Source organism: Lampetra planeri, unplaced genomic scaffold (assembly GCF_965212315.1).
Source record: "Lampetra planeri unplaced genomic scaffold, kcLamPlan1.2.h2 scaffold_435, whole genome shotgun sequence".
NCBI classification, from domain to species: Eukaryota; Metazoa; Chordata; class Hyperoartia; order Petromyzontiformes; family Petromyzontidae; genus Lampetra; species Lampetra planeri.
In genome coordinates, this window is record NW_027615258.1 from 12,501 (window position 1) to 37,500 (window position 25,000).

At 49.5% G+C, this 25,000-nt stretch overlaps 1 long non-coding RNA gene across 1 annotated transcript in view; it reads left to right on the forward strand.

Moving 5' to 3' along the window:
• Positions 1-25,000, forward strand: part of LOC144741139 (uncharacterized) — a 33,848-nt gene that overhangs the window by 7,199 nt on the left and 1,649 nt on the right. The window contains exons 3-7 of the long non-coding RNA XR_013589888.1: positions 7,721-7,780; positions 11,703-11,732; positions 17,245-17,280; positions 17,979-18,029; positions 22,907-22,953. This is a non-coding gene — a long non-coding RNA (uncharacterized LOC144741139). The remainder of the gene's footprint in view (positions 1-7,720; positions 7,781-11,702; positions 11,733-17,244; positions 17,281-17,978; positions 18,030-22,906; positions 22,954-25,000) is intronic.

The following is a 25,000-nucleotide window of genomic DNA, read 5'->3' on the forward strand; positions in this document are numbered from 1 at the left end:
ACACACACACAGACTCACACACACACACACAGACTCACACACACACAGACTCACACACACACACACACAGAGACACACACACACAGACTCACACACACACAGACACAGAGACACACACAGACTCACACACAGACACACACACACAGATTCACACACACAGAGACCCACACACACAGACCCACGCACACAGATAGACACATACACAGACCCACACACACAGACACACACAAAGACTCACACACAGAGACTCACACACACACAGACCGACACACACAGACACCGACTCACACACACAGACTCACACACACAGAGACCCACACACACAGACTCACACACAGACTCACACACACAGACTCACACACACAGACTCACACACACAGACACACACACAGAGACTCACACACACACAGACCGACACACACAGACACCGACTCACACACACAGACTCACACACACACAGACCGACACACACAGACACCGACTCACACACACAGACTCACACACACAGAGACCCACACACACAGACTCACACACAGACTCACACACACAGACTCACACACACAGACTCACACACACAGACACACACACAAAGACTCACACACACACAGACCGACACACACAGACACCGACTCACACACACAGACTCACACACACACAGACCGACACACACAGACACCGACTCACACACACAGACTCACACACACAGAGACCCACACACACAGACTCACACACAGACTCACACACACAGACTCACACACACAGACTCACACACACAGACACACACACAGAGACCCACACACACACACACAGAGACACACACACACACAGACTCACACACACACACAGAGACCCACACACACAGACTCACACACAGATTCACACACACACACACAGAGACCCACACACACACACAGACTCACACACACACACAGAGACCCACACACACACACACACAGACTCACACACAGATTCACACACACACACACAGAGACCCACACACACACACAGACTCACACACACACACAGAGACCCACACACACAGACTCACACACAGACTCACACACAGACTCACACACACAGACTCACACACACAGAGACCCACACACACAGACTCACACACAGACTCACACACACAGACTCACACACACAGACTCACACACACAGACACACACACAGAGACCCACACACACACACACAGAGACACACACACACACAGACTCACACACACACACAGAGACCCACACACACAGACTCACACACAGATTCACACACACACACACAGAGACCCACACACACACACAGACTCACACACACACACAGAGACCCACACACACACACACACAGACTCACACACAGATTCACACACACACACACAGAGACCCACACACACACACAGACTCACACACACACACAGAGACCCACACACACACACACACAGACTCACACACAGATTCACACACACACACACAGAGACCCACACACACACACAGACTCACACACACACACAGAGACCCACACACACACACAGACTCACACACAGACAAAGGTGTCCCAGGTAGCGTCCACGGGTGGCTGTGTGGGACAAGTGTAGCCCGATCAGTGATTCATTGATATGCCTCTCACATTGATGTGTCATTCACGTTGCTGTGTCTCTCACATTGATGCGTCATTCACGTTGATGTGTCATTCACGTTGCTGTGTCTCTCACATTGATGTGTCATTCACGTTGCTGTGTCATTCACGTTGCTGTGTCATTCACGTTGCTGCGTCTCTCACATTGATGTGTCATTCACGTTGCTGTGTCTCTCACATTGATGTGTCATTCACGTTGCTGCGTCTCTCACATTGATGTGTCATTCACGTTGCTGTGTCTCTCACATTGATGTGTCATTCACGTTGCTGTGTCTCTCACGTTGATGTGTCATTCACGTTGCTGTGTCTCTCACATTGATGTGTCATTCACGTTGCTGCGTCTCTCACATTGATGTGTCATTCACGTTGCTGTGTCTCTCACATTGATGTGTCATTCACGTTGCTGTGTCTCTCACATTGATGTGTCATTCACGTTGCTGTGTCTCTCACGTTGATGTGTCATTCACGTTGCTGCGTCTCTCACGTTGCTGTGTCATTCACGTTGCTGTGTCATTCACGTTGCTGTGTCTCTCACATTGATGTGTCATTCACGTTGCTGTGTCATTCACGTTGCTGTGTCTCTCACATTGATGTGTCATTCACGTTGCTGTGTCTCTCACATTGATGTGTCATTCACGTTGCTGTGTCTCTCACATTGATGTGTCATTCACGTTGCTGTGTCTCTCACGTTGATGTGTCATTCACGTTGCTGCGTCTCTCACGTTGCTGTGTCTCTCACGTTGATGTGTCTCTCACATTGATGTGTCATTCACGTTGCTGTGTCTCTCACGTTGATGTGTCATTCACGTTGCTGCGTCTCTCACGTTGATGTGTCATTCACGTTGCTGTGTCTCTCACATTGATGTGTCATTCACGTTGCTGTGTCTCTCACGTTGATGTGTCATTCACGTTGCTGCGTCTCTCACGTTGCTGTGTCTCTCACGTTGCTGCGTCTCTCACGTTGCTGTGTCATTCACGTTGCTGTGTCTCTCACATTGATGTGTCATTCACGTTGCTGTGTCTCTCACGTTGATGCGTCATTCACGTTGCTGTGTCTCTCACGTTGATGTGTCATTCACGTTGCTGTGTCTCTCACATTGATGTGTCTCTCACGTTGCTGTGTCATTCACGTTGCTGTGTCATTCACATTGATGTGTCATTCACGTTGCTGCGTCTCTCACATTGATGTGTCATTCACGTTGCTGTGTCATTCACGTTGCTGCGTCTCTCACGTTGATGTGTCATTCACGTTGATGAGTCATTCACGTTGCTGCGTCTCTCACGTTGATGTGTCATTCACGTTGCTGTGTCTCTCACATTGATGCGTCATTCACGTTGCTGTGTCATTCACGTTGCTGCGTCTCTCACGTTGATGTGTCATTCACGTTGATGAGTCATTCACGTTGATGTGTCATTCACATTGATGCGTCATTCACGTTGATGAGTCATTCACGTTGATGTGTCATTCACGTTGATGTGTCATTCACGTTGATGTGTCATTCACATTGATGAGTCATTCACGTTGATGTGTCATTCACGTTGCTGTGTCATTCACGTTGATGTGTCATTCACATTGATGAGTCATTCACGTTGATGAGTCATTCACGTTGATGTGTCATTCACGTTGCTGTGTCATTCACGTTGATGTGTCATTCACGTTGATGTGTCATTCACGTTGATGTGTCATTCACGTTGCTGTGTCATTCACGTTGATGTGTCATTCACGTTGATGTGTCATTCACGTTGATGTGTCATTCACATTGATGAGTCATTCACGTTGATGAGTCATTCACGTTGATGTGTCATTCACGTTGCTGTGTCATTCACGTTGATGTGTCATTCACATTGATGAGTCATTCACGTTGCTGTGTCATTCACGTTGATGTGTCATTCACGTTGATGTGTCATTCACGTTGCTGTGTCATTCACGTTGATGTGTCATTCACATTGATGAGTCATTCACATTGATGAGTCATTCACGTTGATGTGTCATTCACGTTGATGTGTCATTCACGTTGATGTGTCATTCACGTTGCTGTGTCATTCACGTTGATGTGTCATTCACATTGATGAGTCATTCACGTTGATGTGTCATTCACGTTGCTGTGTCATTCACGTTGATGTGTCATTCACGTTGATGAGTCATTCACGTTGATGAGTCATTCACGTTGATGTGTCATTCACGTTGATGTGTCATTCACATTGATGAGTCATTCACGTTGATGAGTCATTCACGTTGATGTGTCATTCACGTTGCTGTGTCTCTCACATTGATGTGTCATTCACATTGATGCGTCATTCACGTTGATGTGTCATTCACGTTGATGCGTCATTCACGTTGATGTGTCATTCACGTTGATGTGTCATTCACATTGATGAGTCATTCACGTTGCTGTGTCATTCACGTTGCTGTGTCATTCACGTTGATGTGTCATTCACGTTGCTGTGTCATTCACGTTGATGTGTCATTCACGTTGCTGCGTCTCTCACGTTGATGTGTCATTCACGTTGCTGCGTCATTCACGTTGATGTGTCATTCACGTTGATGTGTCTCTCACGTTGCTGTGTCTCTCACATTGATGTGTCATTCACGTTGCTGCGTCTCTCACATTGATGTGTCATTCACGTTGCTGCGTCTCTCACATTGATGTGTCATTCACGTTGCTGTGTCTCTCACATTGATGTGTCATTCACGTTGCTGTGTCTCTCACATTGATGTGTCATTCACGTTGCTGTGTCTCTCACGTTGCTGTGTCTCTCACGTTGCTGTGTCTCTCACATTGATGTGTCATTCACGTTGCTGTGTCTCTCACATTGATGTGTCATTCACGTTGCTGTGTCTCTCACGTTGCTGTGTCTCTCACGTTGCTGTGTCTCTCACATTGATGTGTCATTCACGTTGCTGTGTCTCTCACATTGATGTGTCATTCACGTTGCTGTGTCTCTCACATTGATGTGTCATTCACGTTGCTGTGTCTCTCACGTTGCTGTGTCTCTCACGTTGCTGTGTCTCTCACATTGATGTGTCATTCACGTTGCTGTGTCTCTCACATTGATGTGTCATTCACGTTGCTGCGTCTCTCACATTGATGTGTCATTCACGTTGCTGTGTCTCTCACGTTGCTGTGTCATTCACGTTGCTGTGTCTCTCACGTTGCTGTGTCTCTCACGTTGCTGTGTCTCTCACATTGATGCGTCATTCACGTTGCTGTGTCTCTCACGTTGCTGTGTCATTCACGTTGCTGTGTCTCTCACGTTGCTGTGTCTCTCACGTTGCTGTGTCTCTCACATTGATGTGTCATTCACGTTGCTGTGTCTCTCACATTGATGCGTCATTCACGTTGCTGTGTCTCTCACATTGATGTGTCATTCACGTTGCTGCGTCATTCACATTGATGCGTCATTCACGTTGATGTGTCATTCACGTTGATGTGTCATTCACGTTGATGTGTCATTCACGTTGCTGTGTCTCTCACATTGATGCGTCATTCACGTTGCTGTGTCTCTCACATTGATGTGTCATTCACGTTGATGTGTCATTCACGTTGATGTGTCATTCACGTTGCTGCGTCTCTCACATTGATGTGTCATTCACGTTGCTGCGTCTCTCACGTTGATGTGTCATTCACGTTGCTGTGTCTCTCACATTGAAGTGTCATTCACGTTGCTGCGTCTCTCACATTGATGTGTCATTCACGTTGCTGTGTCATTCACGTTGCTGTGTCTCTCACATTGAAGTGTCATTCACGTTGCTGCGTCTCTCACATTGATGTGTCATTCACGTTGCTGTGTCATTCACGTTGCTGCGTCTCTCACGTTGATGCGTCATTCACGTTGCTGTGTCTCTCACATTGATGTGTCATTCACGTTGCTGTGTCATTCACGTTGCTGTGTCTCTCACATTGATGTGTCATTCACGTTGCTGTGTCATTCACGTTGCTGTGTCATTCACGTTGCTGTGTCATTCACATTGATGCGTCATTCACGTTGCTGCGTCATTCACGTTGCTGCGTCTCTCACATTGATGCGTCATTCACGTTGCTGCGTCTCTCACATTGATGTGTCATTCACGTTGCTGTGTCTCTCACATTGATGTGTCATTCACGTTGCTGTGTCTCTCACATTGATGCGTCATTCACGTTGCTGTGTCATTCACGTTGCTGTGTCATTCACGTTGCTGTGTCTCTCACATTGATGTGTCATTCACGTTGCTGTGTCTCTCACGTTGATGTGTCATTCACGTTGCTGTGTCTCTCACATTGATGCGTCATTCACGTTGCTGCGTCTCTCACGTTGATGTGTCATTCACGTTGCTGTGTCTCTCACGTTGCTGTGTCTCTCACATTGATGTGTCATTCACGTTGCTGTGTCTCTCACATTGATGTGTCATTCACGTTGCTGTGTCTCTCACGTTGATGTGTCATTCACGTTGCTGTGTCTCTCACGTTGATGTGTCATTCACGTTGCTGTGTCTCTCACGTTGCTGTGTCTCTCACATTGATGTGTCATTCACGTTGCTGTGTCTCTCACATTGATGTGTCATTCACGTTGCTGTGTCTCTCACATTGATGTGTCATTCACGTTGCTGTGTCTCTCACGTTGATGTGTCATTCACGTTGCTGTGTCTCTCACATTGATGCGTCATTCACGTTGCTGCGTCTCTCACGTTGATGTGTCATTCACGTTGCTGTGTCTCTCACGTTGCTGTGTCTCTCACATTGATGTGTCATTCACGTTGCTGTGTCTCTCACATTGATGCGTCATTCACGTTGCTGCGTCTCTCACGTTGATGTGTCATTCACGTTGATGTGTCTCTCACGTTGCTGTGTCTCTCACATTGATGTGTCATTCACGTTGCTGTGTCTCTCACATTGATGTGTCATTCACGTTGCTGTGTCATTCACGTTGCTGTGTCATTCACGTTGCTGTGTCATTCACATTGATGCGTCATTCACGTTGCTGTGTCATTCACGTTGCTGCGTCTCTCACATTGATGCGTCATTCACGTTGCTGCGTCTCTCACGTTGATGTGTCATTCACGTTGCTGTGTCTCTCACATTGATGTGTCATTCACGTTGCTGTGTCTCTCACATTGATGTGTCATTCACGTTGCTGTGTCTCTCACGTTGCTGTGTCATTCACGTTGCTGTGTCATTCACATTGATGTGTCATTCACGTTGCTGTGTCATTCACGTTGCTGCGTCTCTCACATTGATGCGTCATTCACGTTGCTGCGTCTCTCACGTTGATGTGTCATTCACGTTGCTGTGTCTCTCACATTGATGTGTCATTCACGTTGCTGTGTCTCTCACGTTGATGTGTCATTCACGTTGCTGTGTCTCTCACATTGATGCGTCATTCACGTTGCTGCGTCTCTCACGTTGATGTGTCATTCACGTTGCTGTGTCTCTCACATTGATGTGTCATTCACGTTGATGTGTCATTCACGTTGCTGCGTCTCTCACATTGATGTGTCATTCACGTTGCTGTGTCATTCACGTTGCTGCGTCTCTCACGTTGATGTGTCATTCACGTTGCTGTGTCTCTCACATTGAAGTGTCATTCACGTTGCTGCGTCTCTCACATTGAAGTGTCATTCACGTTGCTGCGTCTCTCACATTGAAGTGTCATTCACGTTGCTGTGTCTCTCACATTGATGTGTCATTCACGTTGCTGTGTCTCTCACATTGATGTGTCATTCACGTTGCTGCGTCTCTCACGTTGATGTGTCATTCACGTTGCTGTGTCTCACATTGAAGTGTCATTCACGTTGCTGTGTCTCTCACATTGATGTGTCATTCACGTTGCTGCGTCTCTCACATTGATGTGTCATTCACGTTGCTGTGTCTCACATTGAAGTGTCATTCACGTTGCTGTGTCTCACATTGAAGTGTCATTCACGTTGCTGTGTCTCACATTGAAGTGTCATTCACGTTGCTGTGTCTCACATTGAAGTGTCATTCACGTTGCTGTGTCTCACATTGAAGTGTCATTCACGTTGCTGTGTCTCACATTGAAGTGTCATTCACGTTGCTGTGTCTCTCACATTGATGTGTCATTCACGTTGCTGCGTTTGTCAATTTCCCAGTATCCGGAACCCCTGAAGTGTCGCCTTTGCTATCGAACCGTGAAGTTAATTCGACGTCAGGTGATGACCCTCTCCACTGCTGGATGAGTGCCTACCCAAGGCATTGAGATCCAGACCCACACACAGACTCACACACACACACAGACACACACACACAGACTCACACACAGAGACACACACACAGACTCACACACACAGACACACACACAGACTCACACACAGAGACACACACACAGACTCACACACACACAGACACAGAGACACACACACAGAGACACACACACAGAGACACACACAGAGACACAGAGACACACACACAGACTCACACACACACAGACACACACACAGAGACACACACACAGACACAGAGACACACACACAAAGACACACACACAGACTCACTCATACAGACACAGAGGCACACACACACAGACTCACACACACACAGAGACACACACAGACTCAAACACAGACACACACACACAGACTCACACATACAGACACAGAGGCACACCTACACAGACTCACACACACAGACCCACACACACACAGACACAGACTCACACACAGACTCACACACACAGACACAGAGACACACACACAGACTCACACACACAGAGACACACACACAGAGACACACACAGACACACACACACCACAGACACACACACAGACACAGAGACACACTCACACACACACACACAGACTCACACACACAGACTCACACACACCACAGACACACACACAGACTCATACACACACAGACACAGAGACACACACAGAGACACACACACACAGACACACACACAGACACAGAGACACACACACAGAGACACACACAGAGACACACACACAAACTCACACACACCACAGACACACACACAGAGACACAGAGACACACACACAGACTCACACACACAGATTCACACACACAGACTCACACACACAGACTCACACACACAGACACAGAGGCACACATACACAGACTCACACACACAGACTCACACACACACAGATACAGAGACACACACACAGAGACACACACAGAGACACACACACAAATTCACACACACCACAGACACACACACAGACACAGAGACACACACACAGACTCATACACACAAATTCACACACACCACAGACACACACAGACACAGAGACACACACACAGAGACACACACACAAATTCACACACACCACAGACACACACAGACACAGAGACACACACACAGAGACACACACACAGAGACACACACACAAATTCACACACACCACAAACACACACAGACACACACACACACAGACTCACACACACAGACACAGAGGCACACATACACAAACTCACACACACCACAGACACACACACACACTCACACATAGACACAGACACAGACTCACACACACAGACACAAAGACACACACACAGACTCATACACACAGACACACTCACACAGACTCACACACACAGACTCACACACACAGACACAGAGACACACACACAGAGACACACACAAACTCACACACACCACAGACATACACACAGACACAGAGACACACACAGAGACACACACAAACTCACACACACCACAGACACACACACAGACACAGAGACACACACACAGAGACACACACACAGAGACACACACACAAATTCACACACACCACAGACACACACACAGACACAGAGACACACACACAGACACAGAGACACACACACAGACTCACACATACAGACACAGAGGCACACACACACAGACTCACACACACAGACCCACACACACACAGACACAGAGACACACACACAGACACAGAGACACACACACATACTCACACACACAGACACAGAGGCACACATACACAGACTCACACACAGACTCATACACACACAGACACAGAGACACACACACAGAGACACACAGACACAGAGACACACACACAGACACACACCACACACACAGAGACACACACACAGACTCACACACACAGACCCACACACACACACAGAGACTCACACACACACAGACACAGAGACACACACACAGAGACACACAGACAAAGAGACACACACACAGACACACACCACACACACAGAGACACACACACAGACACACACACAGACTCACACACAGACACAGAGACACACACACAGACTCACACACACCACAGACACACACACAGAGACACACACACAGACACAGAGACACACACACAGACACAGAGGCACACATACACAGACTCACACACAGAGATACACACACAAATTCCCACACACCACAGACACACACACAGACACAGAGACACACACACAGACTCACACATACAGACACAAAGGCACACACACACAGAGACACACACACAGAGACACACACACAGACACAGAGACACAGACACAGAGGCACACATACACAGACTCACACACAGACTCATACAAACACAGACACAGAGACACACACACAGAGACACACAGACACAGAGACACACACACAGACACACACCACACACACAGAGACACACACACAGACTAACACACACAGACCCACACACACCACAGACACACACACAGACACAGAGGCACACACACACAGACTCACACACACAGACCCACAGACACAGAGACACACACACAGACTCACACACACACAGACACAGAGACACACACAGACACAAAGACACACACACAGACTCATACACACAGACACACTCACACAGACTCACACACACAGACTCACACACACAGACACAGAGGCACACCTACACAGACTCACACACACAGACTCACACACACAGATTCACACACACAGACTCACACACACAGACACAGAGGCACACACACAGACACAGAGACACACACACAGACACAGAGGCACACACACACAGACTCACACACACAGACACAGAGACACACACACAGACACAGAGACACACACACAGAGACACACACACAGAAACACACACACAGACTCACACACACAGACACAGAGACACACACACAGACTCACACACACACAGACACAGAGACACACACACAGAGACAGAGACACACACACAGAAACAGACAGACAGACTCTCTCACACACACAGACTGATGATGATGATGAGGCTGCTGATGATGATGGTGATGATGCTGATGATTATGATGCTGATGATTCTGATGGTGCCCCTGCTGATGATGATGCTGATGATGATTATGATGCTGATGATTCTGATGATGATGATGCTGCTGCTGATGATGATGATGCTGATGATGATGCTGCTGCTGCTGCTGCTGATGATGCTGCTGATGATGATGATGATGATTCTGATGATGCTGCTGCTGATGATGATGCTGCTGATGATGATGCTGCTGATGATGCTGCTGATGATGATGGTGATGCTGCTGATGATGATGCTGATGATGATGATGCTGCTGCTGATGATGATGCTGATGATGATGCTGCTGCTGATGATGATGCTGCTGATGATGATGCTGCTGATGATGCTGCTGCTGCTGATGATGATGATGCTGCTGATGATGATGATGCTGCTGATGATGATGCTGCTGATGATGCTGCTGCTGCTGCTGATGATGATGATGCTGATGATGATGATGCTGCTGATGATGCTGCTGATGATGATGATGCTGCTGATGATGATGATGCTGCTGATGATGATGATGCTGCTGCTGCTGATGATGCTGCTGATGATGATGATGCTGCTGCTGCTGATGCTGCTGATGCTGCTGCTGATGATGATGCTGCTGATGATAATGCTGATGATGATGCTGATGATGATGATGCTGCTGATGATGCTGATGGTGATGATGATGCTGATGCTGATGATGATGCTGATGATGCTGCTGATGATAATGCTGCTGATGATAATGCTGATGATGATGCTGATGATGATGATGCTGCTGATGATGCTGATGGTGATGATGATGCTGATGCTGATGATGATGCTGATGATGATGCTGATGATGATGATTTTCCCCTCTCCCCCCTAGGGAGCACATTCCGGGACTTTGTCTCAGAGGGTAACAACAACAACCACCACAACCACCACAACCACCACAACCACCACAACCAACACCATAACCACCACAACCAACACCATAACCACCACAACCACCACAACCAACACAACCAACACCACAACCACCACAACCACCACAATCACCATCACCACAATCACAACCACCACAACTACAACCACCATCTCCACAACCACCACCACAACCACCACAACTACCACCACAACCACCACAACTAACACCACAACCACCACAACTACCACAACTACCACCACAACCACCACAACTACCACAACCACCACAACCAACACCATAACCACCACAACCACCACAACCACCACAACTACCACAACCAACACCACAACCACCACCACAACCACCACAACCACCATCACCACAACCACAACCACCACAACTACAACCACCATCTCCACAACCACCACCACAACCACCACATACCACCACAACCACCACAACTACCACCACAACCACCACAACTAACACCACAACCACCACAACTACCACAACTACCACCACAACCACCACAACCACCACAACTACCACAACCACCACAACCAACACCATAACCACCACAACCACCACAACCACCACAACTACCACAACCAACACCACAACCACCACCACAACCACCATCACCACCACCACAACCACCACAACTACAACCACCATCTCCACAACCACCACCACAACCACCACATACCACAACCACCATCACCACCACCACAACCACCACATACCACAACCACCATCACCACAACCACCACATACCACAACCACCACCACAACCACCACATACCACAACCACCACCACCACCACATACCACAACCACCATCACCACCACAACTACCACAACTACCACAACCACCACCACAACTACCACAACCACCACAACCACCACCACAACCACCACAACCACCACAACTACCACCACAACCACCACCACAACCACCACAACCACATCTACTACCACAACCACCACCACAACCACAACTACCAGAACCACCACCAAAACAACCACAACCACCACCACAACCACCACAACCACCATCACCACAACCACCACCACAACCACCACATACCACAACTACCACCACAATCACAATTTACCACAACCACCACAACCACCACCACAACCACCACAACCACCACAACCACCATCTGGTCCAACACCATATGAGACTAGGCTCTAAGGAAAGCTGTCTCGTGTGTGGACCAATCAACTTCAAGGACAGTGCATATCATTATCATCATCATCAGAGTTGTTTATTTTTGTTTGCATTATGACTGCTTGTGTTGTGCGTATTGCAAACATGATCCCTTGTATAAAGGTGTCAGTTTTTGTACCAGTTTAAAGGGTAAAGACCTACTACTATATTGTGCCACTGGTAAAGGAGATGTCTCATAGTGTCAATGCTTACCCCAAGCTCTCAATACTCTGATGGTGCATTGCCTTTGAGTTGTGCGCCTTTTGGCGTCATCTGGTCCAACACCAATGGAGACTAGGCTCTAAGGAAAGCTGTCTCGGGTGTGGACCAATCAACTTCAAGGACCATGTGAGACTAGGCTCTAAGGAAAGCTGTCTCGGGTGTGGACCAATCAACTTCAAGGACCATGTGAGACTAGGCTCTAAGGAAAGCTGTCTCGGGTGTGGACCAATCAACTTCAAGGACCATGTGAGACTAGGCTCTAAGGAAAGCTGTCTCGGGTGTGGACCAATCAACTTCAAGGACCATGTGAGACTAGGCTCTAAGGAAAGCTGTCTCGGGTGTGGACCAATCAACTTCAAGGACCATGTGAGACTAGGCTCTAAGGAAAGCTGTCTCGGGTGTGGACCAATCAACTTCAAGGACCATGTGAGACTAGGCTCTAAGGAAAGCTGTCTCGTGTGTGGACCAATCAACTTGAAGGACCATGTGAGACTAGGCTCTAAGGAAAGCTGTCTCGGGTGTGGACCAATCAACTTCAAGGACCATGTGAGACTAGGCTCTAAGGAAAGCTGTCTCGGGTGTGGATCAATCAACTTCAAGGACCATGTGAGACTAGGCTCTAAGGAAAGCTGTCTCGGGTGTGGACCAATCAACTTCAAGGACCATGTGAGACTAGGCTCTAAGGAAAGCTGTCTCGGGTGTGGACCAATCAACTTCAAGGACCATGTGAGACTAGGCTCTAAGGAAAGCTGTCTCGGGTGTGGACCAATCAACTTCAAGGACCATGTGAGACTAGGCTCTAAGGAAAGCTGTCTCGGGTGTGGACCAATCAACTTCAAGGACCATGTGAGACTAGGCTCTAAGGAAAGCTGTCTCGGGTGTGGACCAATCAACTTCAAGGACCATGTGAGACTAGGCTCTAAGGAAAGCTGTCTCGGGTGTGGACCAATCAACTTCAAGGACCATGTGAGACTAGGCTCTAAGGAAAGCTGTCTCGGGTGTGGACCAATCAACTTCAAGGACCATGTGAGACTAGGCTCTAAGGAAAGCTGTCTCGGGTGTGGACCAATCAACTTCAAGGACCATGTGAGACTAGGCTCTAAGGAAAGCTGTCTCGGGTGTGGATCAATCAACTTCAAGGACCATGTGAGACTAGGCTCTAAGGAAAGCTGTCTCGGGTGTGGACCAATCAACTTCAAGGACCATGTGAGACTAGGCTCTAAGGAAAGCTGTCTCGGGTGTGGACCAATCAACTTCAAGGACCATGTGAGACTAGGCTCTAAGGAAAGCTGTCTCTGGTGTGGACCAATCAACTTCAAGGACCATGTGAGACTAGGCTCTAAGGAAAGCTGTCTCGGGTGTGGACCAATCAACTTCAAGGACCATGTGAGACTAGGCTCTAAGGAAAGCTGTCTCGTGTGTGGACCAATCAACTTGAAGGACCATGTGAGACTAGGCTCTAAGGAAAGCTGTCTCGGGTGTGGACCAATCAACTTCAAGGACCATGTGAGACTAGGCTCTAAGGAAAGCTGTCTCGGGTGTGGATCAATCAACTTCAAGGACCATGTGAGACTAGGCTCTAAGGAAAGCTGTCTCGGGTGTGGACCAATCAACTTCAAGGACCATGTGAGACTAGGCTCTAAGGAAAGCTGTCTCGGGTGTGGACCAATCAACTTCAAGGACCATGTGAGACTAGGCTCTAAGGAAAGCTGTCTCGGGTGTGGACCAATCAACTTCAAGGACCATGTGAGACTAGGCTCTAAGGAAAGCTGTCTCGGGTGTGGATCAATCAACTTCAAGGACCATGTGAGACTAGGCTCTAAGGAAAGCTGTCTCGGGTGTGGACCAATCAACTTCAAGGACCATGTGAGACTAGGCTCTAAGGAAAGCTGTCTCGGGTGTGGACCAATCAACTTCAAGGACCATGTGAGACTAGGCTCTAAGGAAAGCTGTCTCGGGTGTGGACCAATCAACTTCAAGGACCATGTGAGACTAGGCTCTAAGGAAAGCTGTCTCGGGTGTGGACCAATCAACTTCAAGGACCATGTGAGACTAGGCTCTAAGGAAAGCTGTCTCGGGTGTGGACCAATCAACTTCAAGGACCATGTGAGACTAGGCTCTAAGGAAAGCTGTCTCGGGTGTGGACCAATCAACTTCAAGGACCATGTGAGACTAGGCTCTAAGGAAAGCTGTCTCGGGTGTAGACCAATCAACTTCAAGGACCATGTGAGACTAGGCTCTAAGGAAAGCTGTCTCGGGTGTGGACCAATCAACTTCAAGGACCATGTGAGACTAGGCTCTAAGGAAAGCTGTCTCGGGTGTGGATCAATCAACTTCAAGGACCATGTGAGACTAGGCTCTAAGGAAAGCTGTCTCGGGTGTGGACCAATCAACTTCAAGGACAGTGCATACATTATCAGAGTTGTGTTTTTGTTTGCATTATGGCTGCAGGTATTGTGGTCTATGCAAACATGACTCTTCGTATAAAAAAGGTGTCAGTTTTGTTGCCAGATAGAAGGGTTAAATAAGTATATCCCGTAAAAACAAAGTTTTTCACTATAAATCCTCTACATGCGTGGCATCGGTTTTATTTTATTATTCATTTCTGTTTTTCTTGAGTAAGAGTTTCATTTTTATCACATTGGTATTTTAAATTAAATATGAAAATTTGTTTTTCCTAAAAAGTGTAAAGCAAGCAAGCGAGCGAACTTAATATAAAGGATTTAAAAAATTTAACCCGTAAAAACAAAGTTTTTCACTATAAATCCTCTACATGCGTGGCATCGGTTTTATTTCATTATTCATTTCTGTTTTTCTTGAGTAAGAGTTTCATTTTTATCACATTGGTATTTTAAATTAAATATGACTTTTTTTTTTCCTAAAAAGTGTAAAGCAAGCAAGCAAGCGAGCGAACTTAATATAAAGGATTTCAAACCAATGATCATGTTTTTTTTCTGACCTGGACTTTTGCAGCTGTTCTCGACTAATGTCAGGGTGCTGATTCCAAATCTGATCTCAGATTTGCTCGATCGCATCCCATTGTTAAGCTGTCGGCATACCCCATTCACCATTCACTTGACCCGAAATGAACTCCGTCACTTATGATTGCAAGTTGATGCGAGTCAGTGACTTGCTTTCCTCTCCTCCCTCCCCCCCCTCCCCTCCCTCCCCCCTGCCTCCCTCCCTCCCCCTCTCTCCCCTCCCTCCCTCCCTCCCCCTCCCCCCCCTCCCCCCTCTCTCCCCTCCCCCCTTCCCTCCCACTCCCTCCCCCTCTCTCCCCTCCTCCCCTCCCCCCCTCCCTCCCCCTCCCCCCTCCCTCCCCCCTGCCTCCCACTCCCTCCCACTCCCTCCCCCCCTCCCTCCCCCTCCCCCCTCCCTCCCCCCTGCCTCCCACTCCCTCCCACTCCCTCCCCCCTCCCTCCCCCCCTCCCCCCTCTCCCTCCTCCCTCCCCCCTGCCTCCCCCCTGCCTCCCACTCCCTCCCACTCCCTCCCCCCTCCCTCCCCCCCTCCCCCCTCTCCCTCCTCCCTCCCCCCTGCCTCCCCCCTGCCTCCCACTCCCTCCCACTCCCTCCCCCCTCCCTCCCCCCCTCCCCCCTCTCCCTCCTCCCTCCTTCCCTCCCTTCCCCCCTCCCCCCCCCCTCCCTCCCACTCCCTCCCCCTTCCTACTCCCTCCTCCCCCCTCCCTCCCCCCTCTCTCCCACCCCCCTCCTCCCTCCTTCCCTCCCTTCCCACCTCCCCCCCCCTCCCTCCCACTCCCTCCCCCTTCCTACTCCCTCCTCCCCCCTCCCTCCCTCCCTCCCCCTCTCCCTCCTCCTCCCACTCCCTCCCACTCCCCCCTCCCTCCCTCCCTCCCACTCCCTCCCCCCCTCTCCCTCCTCCCTCCCCCCCTCCCTTCGCACCTCCCCCCCCTCCCTCACACTCTCTACCCCCCTCCCCCACTCCCTCCCTCCTCCCTCCCCCCTCCCCCCTCCTCCCCTCCCCCCCCTCCCTTCTTCCCTCCCTTCCCACCTCCCCCCCCTCCCTCCCTCCCCCCTCCCCCCCTCCTCCCCCCCCCCCCTCCCCCAGGATGTGTCACGTGCAGCGGTTGAGGTCATCCACCAGGTACCCCCCCCTCCCCCCTTCCCCCTCCCCCCCTCCCCCTCCCCCCCTCCCCCCTCCCCCCCTCCCCCCACTGCCCCTCCCCCCCGTGTGACCCCCTCCCCCTCCCCCCCTCCCCCTCCCCCCTTCCCCCTCCCCCCCTCCCCCTCCCCCCCTCCCCCCTCCCCCCTGTTGTTGTTGATGTTTTTGTTGTTGTTGATGTTGTTGATGTTGTTGTTGATGTTGATGATGTTGATGATAATGTTGTTGATGTTGTTGATGTTAATGTTGTTAATGTTGTTAATGTTGTTAATGTTGTTAATGTTGTTGATGTTGTTGATGTTGTTGATGTTGTTGTTGATGTTGTTGATGTTGATGATAATGTTGTTGATGTTGTTGATGTTAATGTTGTTAATGTTGTTAATGTTGTTAATGTTGTTGATGTTGTTGATGTTGTTGATGTTGTTGTTGATGTTGTTGTTGATGTTGTTGATGTTGTTGATGTTGTTGATGTTGTTGTTGATGTTGTTGATGTTGTTGATGTTGTTGTTGTTGATGTTGTTGATGTTGTTGATGTTGTTGATGTTGTTGTTGATGTTGTTGATGTTGTTGATGTTGTTGATGTTGTTGTTGATGTTGTTGTTGATGTTGTTGATGTTGTTGTTGATGTTGTTGATGTTGTTGATGTTGTTGTTGTTGTTGTTGTTGTTTTTGGTCCTCAGGACCCCGTGGTGCCGGGAGGAATTCAAAGCCGGGGATTCTTCCTGTTCCGAGTAACAACAACAACAACATCAACAACATCAACATCAACAACAACATCAACAACATTAACAACAACAACAACAACAACACCATCAACAACATCAACAACATCAACAACATCAACAACATTAACAACAACAACAACAACAAAAACAACAACAACAACAACACCATCAACAACATCAACAACATCAACATCAACAACATCAACAACATCAACAACATCAACAACAACATCAACAACATCAACATCAACAACATCAACAACAACATCAACAACATCATCAGCATCATCATCAGCATCATCAGCATCATCATCAACAACATCAACAACATCAACAACATCATCATCATCAGCAACAACATCATCATCAGCATCATCAGCATCATCAGCATCATCAATTTGAACCTAACCCCCAACCTCAGCATGCCTTTGTGTGTCACTGTGTGTGTCACTGTGTGTGTGTCACTGTGTGTGTCACTGTGTGTGTGTGTGTGTCACTGTGTGTGTGTCACTGTCCGGCAAAACAACCTCCTACCTCCTCGCGGTGCCGGACGGGCAACATTGTCGTGGGCAGTGCTGTGGGGGGAGGGCCAATGCCCATTGGCCTCTCCCCTCATGGCGTCTGTGACCACCACAGTGGCTAAACGGGGGCTCTGGACGGGTGCGAGGGGCTGGTAACCCCTCCACCTTCAATTAACCACCACTAAACTACGAATTAAACATAAACCTGTAATTAATAAGCTTGTGCCGGAGGCCCCGGGGGGTCAGGCTTTTATGACGTCTCCTGGCCAAACCCCATTTGGCGGAGCCAGGAGATTGAATTTTCACCCTCGGGGCTCCTCCAGAAACAACGAAAAACCATTGCGGATGGCCACGTGGAATGTTCGAACGCTCACTGCGGAGGAGAGGCTGCCACTCTTCTGTCGGGAGCTGGACCGGTACCGCCTGGATCTCTGTGGCATTCAGGAGGTCCGGTGGACCGGTTCTGGCTCCTGCCACCATGAGGGGTGGACAGTCCTCTACTCGGGGCAGGAGACTGCCAAACAACAGGGTGTGGCTCTTCTTCTGAACAAAAGAATGAAGGGGGCGTGGGAGCGTGGCGGTGAGGTGTGGGAAGCTGTAAGCCCCAGGCTACTTTGGGCTCGCCTTCCCATCAACCAGAGGCGAGGAGTGGTGGTCGTGGTTACTTATGCCCCCACCGAAGACGAACATCTGTGGAGGGATGCAGGCAAAGCCGATGAGTCGGACGCTTTCTATGACCTCCTGTCACAGGTGCTGGCTAAAGTGGCCACTCGGGACAGAGTCATCTTGTTGGGTGACTTCAATGCCCGAGTTGGTCATGATACTGGCACCTGGTCTGGAGTGATTGGAAGGCATGGGCCAGATCAGCTCAATAATAACGGTAGGAGGCTGCTAGATTTTTGTGCAGCCCATGGGCTTGTAATTACCAACACGCTCTTCCGGCATCGGCGCATCCACACAACATCATGGATACATGCCGGGTCCAAGCAAGAACATCTGCTGGACTACGTAGTGACGGACCAGCGGATGCGAGCCCATGTCCTTGACACCAGGACCTACCGTGGAGCTGATCTGCCCTCTGACCATCGACTAATCATCGGTAAGATGCGCCTGCCATTCTTCCACTCCGGTGGTGGGTGTACACCCAGGATCCCATTCCAACCAAAAGTGGCCTGGTCTAAGTTAGCTGATGAAAGTTGCAAGCGAGAATTTCATCATCGCTTGCAGCTGGGGTTGGCATCGTCCCCCACTCCACCTGATGTCGAGGGTAAATGGGCGAGGTTTAAGACTGTGACTCATGCAGCTGCAATGGCTGCTTTGGGTACGCGGTCCAGACCTCCCCGGGAACCCTGGCTGACGGAGGAGGTGTTCAGGTTAATTGAGAAAAAGCGACAGGCCCACTCTCATCGCCTACAGCATCCCACGTCAGAGAATGAGGTTTACCGCAGTCTTCGCTCGGAGGTTCGGAGAGCCGTGAGGCGCTGTAAGGATGGGTGGTGGTCGCGGGTTGCTGAGGAGATGGAGTCTGCCTCAGTGGCCCGCGATCACAAATCACTATTTAACTCCATCAAAAAAGTAACCTGCAGCGCCACACCTATTACCATCATTAGAGGAAAAAACGGTGATCCAATCTCCGACCCCCAGGAAAAGGTTTGCAGATTTGCTGAGCATTTCTGTGAGGTCCTGGGGGAGGGAAAATCTCTCAGCCAGGAAAACATCATGGCACAAAGTGGGGATAACCCTGCTGAGGCTGCGGTGCCTCAAATATTGGAAGAGGTCACCCCCTGTGAGTGGCTGGCTGAGGTACCGGCTGTTGAGGAAGTACTGAGGGCGATCCGGAGTCTGAGACCAGGGAAGGCACCGGGCAGAGATGATCTCCCAGGCGAAATGCTGAGGGAGGGTGGCGTTTGTGCACAGACTGCCCTATATGACATCATAACAACAGTCTGGACCACTGGACGGGTTCCGCAGGACTGGAAGGATGCCCTGGTGGTCCCCCTCTTTAAGAAGGGGGACCGTACCGACTGTAACAACTACAGGGGCATCTCACTCCTCAGTGTGCCGGGTAAGGTCCTGGCAAGGATTATTCAACATCGCCTTGCTAGGCATGCTGAGGAGAGGCTTGCGGAGCCCCAATGTGGTTTCAGGAAAGGGCGGTCCTGCACAGATGCCATATTTTCTGTCCGTCTGCTACAGCAGAGGTGTAGGGAATTCCAAAAAGACCTACATCTCTGCTTTATTGACCTGGTCAAGGCCTATGATACCATCAGTAGGACTGGGCTCTGGGTTGTTCTTCGTGCTTTCGGAGTCCCTGACCCTCTGCTCACGATCATTAAGGACCTTCATGATGGTGAGCGGGCCCGGGTAAAACTACGTGGCCGGGAGTCGGAGCCTTTCCCTGTACACCTTGGGGTGCGACAGGGATGTCCTCTGGCTCCCACATTATTTAACATCTATTTCGACTGCGTAGTTCGTGAAGCCTTCAATAGCTGTACCGGGGGAATTACCATTTGGTACAGATACAATGGGAGGCTGATCGACGCCCGGGTGCGATCAAGGGATGGCTCCCTATTGGTCAACCACGTTATGTATGCCGATGATTTGGTAATAGCTGCTCATTCAGAAGAGGAGTTGGAGACGCTGCTGCTGAGACTGGAGCGTGCCACTAAGAGGTGGGGCCTTACCATCAGCCCCACCAAAACTAAGCACCTGCCTGGGTATTTTGTACCATCGGGCACTCCGCCCCCACAACTCCCAATCGGTGATGGGGCAGTTGTGGAGAGAGTAGAGAGTTTCCCATACCTGGGCAGTGTGCTCATGACCGGCTCCAGTTTATCAGCAGAGGTCTCACTCCGAATCAGTCGAGCGGCAATATCTTTTCATCGGTTGCGTAACGCTGTGTGGAAGCTACCTGGTCTGTCGCTCCGCACGAAGCTTCACGTCTTCTCGGCCACGGTCATTCCCTCCCTTCTCTATGCTTGCGAAACGTGGACCCCCCTAGTGGAGCATCTTCGCCGGTTGGAAACATTTAGGCTGGCCTGCCTACGATCCATCCTGGGTTTAACCAGGCTGGATTGTGTGAGGAGCTCACAAGTCCTTGAAAGATCTGGGCAAAGTCCCATCAGTGAGCTCCTCCGGCAGGCAAGGCTGCGTTGGCTGGGTCATGTAGCCCGCATGCCCAGCCACGGCATGCCTAAACAGCTTTTGTTCGGCCGGATCGAGGGGGCTAAACGGGCGCGGCACGGGCTAGAGAAGAGATGGAGTGATGTGGTACAGGAGGACGTGGAGCTGAGTGGACTTGCCGATGACTGGTACCAGCGGTGTCAAGATCGGCCTCAGTGGAGGAGGCTCGTGAAGGACGCTGCTGGGCAGTTGGAGGCAGTCGCCCTCCAACAACAACGGAGGGCGGAGGAGCGACGCTCACAACAACGAGCGGAGCGCCGGGTGGCTAAAGCACAGCAAGTTGGCACAGTAGGGGGCACAGGTGGTGCATCAGCCAGTCATCTCGGTCATCTCGGTCAGTCGACCCGTGGCACCTGCTGGGTCTGCCCCGTGACCTCCTGCCAGCGGGCGTTCGACACTTCACGTGGCCTCAAGGTGCACATGGCCTGGCACAAGCGTCGTGGTGACGTCACCGCCACTTAGTGGCGAATGGCGGTTGTTGTGTCACTGTGTGTGTGTCACTGTGTGTGTCACTGTGCGTGTGTCACTGTGTGTGTCACTGTGTGTGTCACTGTGTGTGCCACTGTGTGTGTCACTGTGTGTGTGTCACTGTGTGTGTGTGTGTCACTGTGTGTGTGTCACTGTGTGTGTGTCACTGTGCTGCTACTGACAGCACTTGCCCTTACATCCATGTCAGAGGCTACCCGGGGGAGCTTTGTCTGTCTATATGCTAATGAGTGCTACTTATGCTAATGCGCGCTAATTATGCAAATCAATGTTGAATATTCTGAGTGTTGCTTAAGCTGATACACGTTAATTATGCTAATGAGTGGCAATTATGAATTCGGGATTAGAATATGCTAATGAGTATAAAGAGTGCAATTTACGCTAATTAGTGAGAATTATGCTAATTAATGTTGCTTGTGCCACTGACTGTTGTTAATTATGTTAATGAGTGCAAATTATGCTAATCTGATGTGATTATGCAAATTAGTGTTAATTATGCAAATTATTGCTAATTTCGCAAAATATGATAATCAGAGCTATGTATGCTAATGTGTGCTGATTAAGTTAATGAGTATTATGATAATGAGTGTGTATTATGCTAATGAGTATTATGCTAATTAGTATTATGCTAATGAGTGTGTATTATGCTAATGAGCATTATGCTAATGAGCTCGTTAAATGCCCGTCCCACAGCCTCGCAATGGCAGGACAGTGAGACGTCACGTGACGCATCAGTAGAGGTGAGTGGGCGGGGCTACCAGGTGACTGTGTGTGTGTGTCACTGTGTGTGTCACTGTGTGTGTGTGTCACTGTGTGTGTCACTGTGTGTGTGTGTCACTGTGTGTGTGTGTCACTGTGTGTGTGTGTGTCACTGTGTGTGTCACTGTGTGTGTGTCACTGTGTGTGTCACTGTGTGTGTGTGTCACTGTGTGTGTCACTGTGTGTGTGTGTCACTGTGTGTGTGTGTCACTGTGTGTGTGTGTCACTGTGTGTGTGTGTCACTGTGTGTGTCACTGTGTGTGTGTGTCACTGTGTGTGTCACTGTGTGTGTGTGTCACTGTGTGTGTCACTGTGTGTGTGTGTCACTGTGTGTGTCACTGTGTGTGTGTGTCACTGTGTGTGTGTGTCACTGTGTGTGTCACTGTGTGTGTGTGTCACTGTGTGTGTGTGTCACTGTGTGTGTCACTGTGTGTGTGTGTCACTGTGTGTGTGTGTCACTGTGTGTGTGTGTCACTGTGTGTGTGTGTGTCACTGTGTGTGTGTCACTGTGTGTGTGTGTCACTGTGTGTGCCACTGTGTGTGTCACTGTGTGTGTCACTGTGTGTGTGTGTCACTGTGTGTGTGTGTCACTGTGTGTGTGTGTCACTGTGTGTGTGTGTCACTGTGTGTGTCACTGTGTGTGTGTGTCACTGTGTGTGTCACTGTGTGTGTGTGTCACTGTGTGTGTGTGTGTCACTGTGTGTGTGTGTCACTGTGTGTGTGTGTCACTGTGTGTGTCACTGTGTGTGTGTCACTGTGTGTGTGTGTCACTGTGTGTGTGTGTCACTGTGTGTGTGTGTCACTGTGTGTGTCACTGTGTGTGTGTGTCACTGTGTGTGTCACTGTGTGTGTGTGTCACTGTGTGTGTGTGTCACTGTGTGTGTGTGTGTCACTGTGTGTGTGTGTCACTGTGTGTGTCACTGTGTGTGTCACTGTCTGTGTGTGTCACTGTGTGTGTGTGTCACTGTGTGTGTGTGTCACTGTGTGTGTGTGTGTCACTGTGTGTGTGTGTCACTGTGTGTGTCACTGTGTGTGTGTGTCACTGTGTGTGTCACTGTGTGTGTGTGTCACTGTGTGTGTGTGTCACTGTGTGTGTCACTGTGTGTGTGTGTCACTGTGTGTGTGTGTCACTGTGTGTGTCACTGTGTGTGTGTGTCACTGTGTGTGTGTGTCACTGTGTGTGTCACTGTGTGTGTGTGTCACTGTGTGTGTCACTGTGTGTGTGTGTCACTGTGTGTGTGTGTCACTGTGTGTGTCACTGTGTGTGTGTGTCACTGTGTGTGTGTGTCACTGTGTGTGTCACTGTGTGTGTGTCACTGTGTGTGTGTGTCACTGTGTGTGTCACTGTGTGTGTGTGTCACTGTGTGTGTCACTGTGTGTGTGTGTCACTGTGTGTGTGTGTCACTGTGTGTGTCACTGTGTGTGTGTGTCACTGTGTGTGTGTGTCACTGTGTGTGTCACTGTGTGTGTGTGTCACTGTGTGTGTGTGTCACTGTGTGTGTGTGTCACTGTGTGTGTCACTGTGTGTGTGTGTCACTGTGTGTGTCACTGTGTGTGTGTGTCACTGTGTGTGTGTCACTGTGTGTGTGTGTGTCACTGTGTGTGTGTGTCACTGTGTGTGTGTGTGTGTGTCACTGTGTGTGTGTGTCACTGTGTGTGTCACTGTGTGTGTGTGTCACTGTGTGTGTCACTGTGTGTGTGTCACTGTGTGTGTGTGTGTGTCACTGTGTGTGTCACTGTGTGTGTGTGTCACTGTGTGTGTGTGTGTCACTGTGTGTGTCACTGTGTGTGTGTGTCACTGTGTGTGTGTGTGTCACTGTGTGTGTGTCACTGTGTGTGTGTGTCACTGTGTGTGTCACTGTGTGTGTGTGTCACTGTGTGTGTGTCACTGTGTGTGTGTGTGTCACTGTGTGTGTGTGTCACTGTGTGTGTGTGTGTGTGTCACTGTGTGTGTGTGTCACTGTGTGTGTCACTGTGTGTGTGTGTCACTGTGTGTGTCACTGTGTGTGTGTCACTGTGTGTGTGTGT